Raw genomic sequence first — 7161 nt, 5'->3', positions numbered from 1 at the left:
CCTTTTAGCTTCCAATCTCAACAGAGACATTTCGAAAGGCAGAGTGAGGACATGGCCCATCACCGAGTATGCCTCACCTGCCTACAACTCCCTGTGAACTTCAAATAACACTGTCGTCTCTCTCTCTGGATAGCATGGCAGTGAAGCCAGTCTGTGCAATTTCAAACACTCGTGTTGGTCAATAATTTTCTTGTAATCATTAACACTAACAATGTTTATAAAAACTTTCTTAGATTGCCAAAGCTAATTGTCCACTGGAAGTGAAACCGAAGGGTGAGCTCGGGCCTGCAGCACAAAATACACTTCTCAGTAAAGTCCCTGCTAATTGCAGCCTAGAGGGCAGCATGGCAAACTGGGTATTGTCAGGAACAAAAACAAAGTTGCTGGAAAAGCTCAGCAGGTCTGGCAGCATCTGTGGAGGAGAAAACAGAGTTAACGTTTCCGGTCCGGTGACCCTTCCTCAGAACATTGTCAGGGGGTACTGGGTATTGTCAGGCTGGAGTTAAGTGTGGGTCAGTGCCAGAGTCCAGTTACTGAGGCAAAAGAAGCAGCAACTCCAGTCTGCTGACTACAGCATAGGAATTTGATGAGATGGAAGCAATTCAGAGACCATGACCTGGGATGGGTAGGTTGTAGTACAAGGGAAAGGTTGAACAGGCTAGGCTTATATACACTGGCTGTACAAAATGATGAGGGCCATTGATAGGGTAGACAGGAAGAACCTTTTCCCCTTTGACGGAGGGATCAATGACTGGGGGCCGGGGCAGGAGGGTTAGGGGGGATTTAAGGGAAACGTTTTCACCCAGAGGGTGGTGGGAATCTGGAACTCACTGCCTATCAGGGTGAGACAGGAAGAAAGCCTCATGACAAGTGTTTAGATGTCCACTCATGATGCCAAGGCTATGGGCCAAATTATTGGGAAATGGGATTGGAATTGTTAGGTGCTTATTTATGACTGGCACAGAGCCAATGAACTGAAAGGGCCATTTTCTGTGCTGTAGACCTCTGTGATTGGAATTTAGAAGATTAAGAGGTGACTTGATTGAAGCACAAAAAGTCCTGAGGGGTCTTGACAGGACTGTTTCTCCTGTAGGAAAATCATAGAATCCCTACGGTGTGGAAACAGGCCCTTCGGCCCAACAAGGACACACCGACCCTCAGGGCATTCCACCCAGACGTATCCCCCTATAACCCACGTAATCTACACATCCCTGAATACTATGGGCAATTTAGCATGGCCAATCCACCCAGCCTGCACATCTTTGGATGGTGGGAGGAAACCGGAGCACCCGCAGGAAGCCCACGCAGACACAGGGAGAATGTGTAAACTCCAAACAGACAGTGGCCTCAGAATGGGATCAAACCCAGGGCCCTGGCGCTGTGAGGTAGCAGAATTAACCACTGAGCCACTGTGCTGCCCCAAAGACAGGATCTTCATTGTAACCTCAGCCCATGTGGGAATTGAACCCATGCTTTTGGTGTTATTCTGCCTCACAAACCAGCCATCTGAGCTAACTGAAGAGATCAATAAGAGCAGGCATTGGCCATTTGGCCCTTCCAGTCTACTCCGCCATTCAATATGATCATGGCTGATCATCCATCTCCAGCTCTCTGTTGCCCCTCTCTCCAGGCCCTTTGATCCCTTTAACCATAAGAATGATATGTAACTCCCAAAAATCATGGGGTCACCCACGTGAGACAGTGACACAGGAGAAATCATTTTCTCACCAGAGAGTCACAAGTTGTTGGATCGCTCCTCCTCAAAATGAGGCAGAAGGAACACTTTTGGATATATTTTTAATGTAGATTAAATTCTTGCTAATGAAGGAGTGAAAGGTTATCGGGGCTTTATAGGAGGGACCATACTGCCTGCAGCTTAGCCATGATGTTGTTGGACTTAGGAGCAGTTTTGTGGGGCTCAAATGGCCACTCTTGTTCATAATTCATTCTTTTGTACTAGCCTATAGCTGATTATTCTCCATTGGTGCCTCCTCTATAACTTGCCTCACTCCATCGATATACCCTCCTGTTCTAATCTCATTCATGCTCTGCCTAGCTTCCCCCATTCATAACCCTATCAACCAATCCATGCTGGAAGCAACCTCCAACATTCCAATTAATCTCTACAAATCAAAATGGTTTTCTGGAATTTCTTGGTTCTGTCTGATTTGATTTGATTTGATTTATTATTGTCACATGAACCGAGATACAGTGAAAAGTATTGTTTTGAGCGCTAAGCAGACAAATTATGCTTTACATAAGTGCATCAGAGTAACAGAAGAGAATGCAGAATATAGTGTTACAGCTACAGAGAAGGTGCAGAGAAAGATCAACTGTAATATATGAGAGGTCATGTATTACAAAATAATGTAATTTGTAAATCATAAAAGTCTGGTAACAGCGGGGAAGAAGCTTGCTCTTAAATTTGTTCATAAGTGTTTCCAAACTTTTCTATCTTCCACATGACAGAACAGAGCAGAAGAGAGTATAACCGGGGTGGGAGGGGTCTTTGATGATGTTGGTTGCTTTCCCGAGGCAGTGGGATGGAGTCAATGGATTTGTGTGATGGAATGGGCTATGTTCACAACTCTCTGTAATTTCTTGCAGTCTTGGGCAGAGCAGTTGCCATACCAAGCTGCGATGCATTCGGATAGAATTTATGGCAATATATTATTAGTGGCCTCTGGTATTGAGGGTCTCCATCTCTTAAATATCCTTATTTACATTCTGCGTCAAGCCTCCCCCTCTTGAGAACCTATAATATCCATATGAGCTTTCTTCACAATCCATTTCTGGTGGGATTATTGCAATCTGCCGTTGTTCCTTTGGTTACAGCATCATACTTGCAAATCTTGTTTTTACTTTCTTGTTATTGGGGTGTGGGTATCATCAGCCCTTGAAATGAAGGGCTTCTCAGGCGTCTCTAGGGGTCACTTGAGAGTCAATCATCATTTCCATGGATCAGCAGTCACATGTAGCCACCATGAAAACTAAATTTGCTTCCCAATTTCTTGAAGCCTGGCAGTGACAACTCTGTGCCCTGTAGGAATACCTTTGCCATTTCCAGTGTAGTGTCGTAATTGCTGTCCAGAAGCTGGTTGTCTCCTTCCCTGTGGTGTTTACCAAAGCTACTTCCCCAAATCCTTGCCATCCCTGTCTCCAAACCAATCCTGCCAATTTCAGAACCGAAAGAACTGCAGATGCTGTAAATCAGGAACGAAAACAAAGTTGCTAGAAAAGCCCAACAGGTTTGGCAGTATCTATGAAGGAAAGAAACAGAGTTAACGTTTCGGGTCTGGTGACCCTTCCTCAGAACGATGTTTTTTTCTTTCTCAGATGCTGCCACACCTGCTGGGCTTTTCCAGCAACTTTGTTTTTGATGCCAATTTAAGAATAAGCTGACGAGGATTTTCTTCCCTCAGAGGGGTTACGAATCTTTGGAGCTCCTTACCAGAGAGTGGTGGGGGCAGGGTTCTTTTGTACATTTAAGGCTGAGATAAATAGATTCCTGATCAGTCGGGGAATAAAGGGTTACTAGGAATTGGGTATGAGGAGTTGAGTCAATTGTTAGGTAGGCAAATGCAACTTTGGCGTTTATTTTGAGAGGACTTGAATATGAAAGCAGAAATGTACTTCTGAGGCTCTATAAGGCTGTGGTCAGGCCACATTTGGAGTATTATGCACAGTTTTGGGCCCCATATCTCAGGCAAGATGTACTGGCCGTGGAACGGGTTCAGAGGAGGTTCATGAGAATGAAAAGCTTAACATATGAGGAATGTTTGAGGACTCTGGGTCTATATTTGATGGAGTTTAGAAGGATGAGGGGGGATCTAATTGAAACTTACAGAATACTGAATGGCCTGGATGGAGTGAGTGTTGGGAAGATGTTTCCATTGATAGGAGAGACTAGGACCTGAGGGCACAGCCTTAGAGTAAAGGGAAGACCTTTTAAAACAGAGATAAGGAGAAACTTCTTCAGCCAGAGAGTGGTGAATCTATGGAATTCACTGCCACAGAAGGCTGTGGAGGCCAGGTCATTGAGTGCATTTAAGACTGAGATAGATAGGTTCTTGATTATCAAGGGGATCAAGGGTTACAGGGAGAAAGCAGGAGAATGGGGTTGAGAAACTTATCAGCCATGATTGAATGGTGGAACAGACTCGATGGGCTGAATGGCCTAATTTCTCCTCCTGTGTCTTATGGTCTCATGGTCTAATGTTGCATTCCACGTTTAACATCTTAGAACCACACACTGGTGTGATTAACAAGTTAATAAAGGAAGCAGGGAAGAGCAGTGAACAAGAAATAATGTGAACCAAAAGAACTGCAGATGCCGTAAATCAGAAAAAAAAACAGAAATTGCTGGAAAAGCTCGATGGGTCTGGCAGCATCTGTGGAGAGAAAACAAAGTTAATGTTTCAGGTCAAGTGACCCTTCCTCAGAACTCAGACTTATCTTCACAAATGCTGTCAAACCTGCCGAATTTTTCCAGCAATTTCTATCAAATGAATGTAACTTTCTATAGTACATGCAGCCTTTGAATGTTGGATGAGTACACAGAAAATATAAATCAAATGAGAAAGGGGAAAGTTGCCATGTTGGGTGGTGATAAATTAGCTGATGGGACGGGAACTTAAAATCTCTCTGAGAGTTAAGGAGGTTCTAGCTCAGGCTTTTGATGCTAAACTTACACACTTGAGGGGTCTTAGTTTGGATGCTACATGCAATACAGTTTAAATCATTGATTCAGTACTTGATTGTCTGTGACATTTCTTAATAAATAGCCAAATTAAAGGTAAATTGTGGTGATTTACACACAACACTGGATGTGAACGATTGAAAACTACATAGCAAGAGCAGAAATTCGGAACATCCTGGAGAGACCAGAAACACAAAGGATGTCTCATGAAGTCTCAACCTCTTATGATTGAAGTATTGTGTGCAAATTGTGGGTTCCAACGTGCAAAATGTATTCCTTGTGCATGCCCTGCCCCCACCCTCACCCGTCTTCAGATGAAACTGTTTTGACAATCATGACCAAAAAAGAGGCAAGACTGAAACATGATTCCATTATTGTATGCACAGTGGCCATAACTCCGTTTAAAGAGACAGCTACAGTTTCAGATTGTCAGAGAGAGGAGTGGAGGTTGAAAACTCTTGGAGTCGAACTCTCTCATCGCTGTGATCGAATTGAGAAACCTCACATAAAACAATGTGGTCTCTGTCGACATTTTTATTGGCCTGCACTTGTTTGCATGTGGCCCTGAGCGGTAAGCAATCTTGAAGCTGTGCTAAAGGTACTTCCAGTTAGGTAGTATCCACGCAGAGGAACTGGGTTGAATGACTCGCGTATTTCAGATTTTAACACATTTTAATTTATAATTTACATGTAAATTTTGTAATTTAATTTATCATTCTAATAAGGATATTAATCTGGAGAGGGTTCCAAAAAATTTACCAGAATGTTGCCAGGAATGGGGGTTTGAGATATAAAAATAGACTGGAAAGACTAGGACTTATTTTCACTGGGGCGTAGGAGGTTGAGAGGTGACCTTTACGGAGGTTTATAAAATCATGAGAGGCAAAGATAGGGCGAATGACAAGAGTCTTTTCCCTAGTGTGGGGGGAGTTCAAGACTAGGGGGCATATTTTTAAGGTGAGAGGGGAAAGATTCAAATAGGACATGAGAAGCTTTTTTTTAGCAGAGAGTGGTTTGTGTGTGGAATGACCTGCCAGAGGCACTGGTGGATACAGGTAAGTTACAACATTTATGACATTTGGATAAGAAACATTTGGAGGGATATGGGCCAAGGGCAGGCAGATGGGATTAGTCTAGTTTGGGAACATGGTCGGCGTGGACTGGTTGGACCAAAGGGTCTGTTTCCATCCTGTGTAAGTCTGTGACTCCATTTCTAGGGTTTACGGCATTTTATTTTGTACTGGGTTGAGGCTAAAGTGAAATAACGACAGGTGTATTGAGGTGTAAAAAACAAAATCTTGCAAGTGCAGAGAACACCAGTACAGGGTGGCATGGTGGCTCAGTGGTTAGCACTGCTGCCTCACAGTGCTAGAAACCTGGGTTTAATTCCACCCTCGGGCGACAGTCTGTGTGGAGTTTGCATGTTCTCTCTGTGTTTGTGTCGGTTTTCTGTGGGTACTCTGGTTGCTTCCCAGAGGTGCATTAGCCATGTTAAACTGCCCATGGTGTTCAGGGAAGTATAGATTAGGTGGGTTTGGGGGGTATGCTCTGTGGGTTGGTGTGGACTTGTAGGGCCAAAGGGCCTGTTTCCACACTGTAGGGATTCAATGAACTGAAGAGGTACGAACTGGGAAACAGAACAGTTAACTCATGGTGGGTCAGAATTGATTTTACGACTTGCTGCCACATGGATCAGCGCTCCATCAATAACTCGCTGTTTGAACAGAGTTTTCTGTTCAGAGGATCAGCCTTATGTTTCTGCTTCTGAGCCAGAAAGCTGTTCCCATTCCAGTTTTGATGTTGAAGGTTGGTGTGTTCAGACAGATGACCAACTCGCAGAGTCTTCCAACACAGGCCGATCCAGATGGTTAGCGGGTGTGGAGCAGAGAAATTTGAGGCTTGTGTAAGACCTGGCCTAGCTTCAGGGAGTTGGTTGGTAATGACAGGCTGAGGCAACTAGCCTTTCAGGCTTCTGACAGTGACTGCTTTGAGGCAGGAGTGTAGCAAGAGGCTGCCCTACAGAACACACACCCATAAATCTAATTGGGAATTCCGGAGAAACATCTTCACCCCCAGAAAGTGGGTTGGGAGGAGAATGTGGAAACTTCCTCCCAAACAGAAGTGGTGAGGAGATTGGTATCAAAACATCGAAGGGAGAAGCTGCATAATCACAGCAGAAGGAAAGACGGAGGGAAATGGGTCACATTATCCTTGAGCAGGATGACACCTCGAGGGATACGGTGATGGGGTGAGATGAGGAGGGAGCGGGGAAGGAGGATTTCAGTTTGGAGCATGAAGCTGTTAGGCTGAATGGCCCGCTTCTCTACGTCAAAAGCCTTGCAATCCTAAATTAGGCGTGGTCGGTGTCCTTTCCTCTTCCAGACATGGTATGCAATCCCATTGAGGGAAACCTGAAACAAATCGATGCAGGGAATGGGCAAGTCTTCGGAGTGAATGAGAAC

This window comes from Rhincodon typus, chromosome 47 (assembly GCF_021869965.1).
Source record: "Rhincodon typus isolate 14 chromosome 47, sRhiTyp1.1, whole genome shotgun sequence".
Classification (NCBI taxonomy): domain Eukaryota; kingdom Metazoa; phylum Chordata; class Chondrichthyes; order Orectolobiformes; family Rhincodontidae; genus Rhincodon; species Rhincodon typus.
This window is presented reverse-complemented; position numbering follows the sequence as displayed.